The following is a 510-nucleotide window of genomic DNA, read 5'->3' as shown; positions in this document are numbered from 1 at the left end:
TAGTCCAGTCTGGTTATACAGGAGGATCCGGTCTTCCAGAGTAATATTATACGATTGGCAGAGATGCATCATGATCTTTGATTATTAATAGTCAATAACTGGCTTAAATTGAGACACATAATTTCGTCTTCTACAAGTAGTAATAGCTTTTTTATCATCCATAATCATGTCTCTAAGCATCAGTGATCATATAAATTCTAGCATAAGTGATAGGAACGTTTGTATTGTAATCGGATTTGCTAACAGGACTCCACCGCGTTTGATAATTGATAACAATATTTCCCTCACAATTTCAGTAATAATATTTGCTTCATCTGAAATTCACATTGTCATTCATTCAGTTACATTTTTAAACACTTTCAATAACACTAATACAATATCTTGTATTAAAAACGTTTTCTGTATTTTTATTCTTGAAGTGATTTCATGTTTGTAATGATGGGCAATGAGTAGAAAGTGGTATTGACATTTTCCAATTACCTTTGGGCTTATATGCTCTCATTTTATAAC

This window comes from Penaeus monodon, chromosome 20 (genome assembly GCF_015228065.2).
Source record: "Penaeus monodon isolate SGIC_2016 chromosome 20, NSTDA_Pmon_1, whole genome shotgun sequence".
Lineage (NCBI taxonomy): Eukaryota > Metazoa > Arthropoda > Malacostraca > Decapoda > Penaeidae > Penaeus > Penaeus monodon.
Note: the sequence above shows the minus strand (reverse complement) of the source record.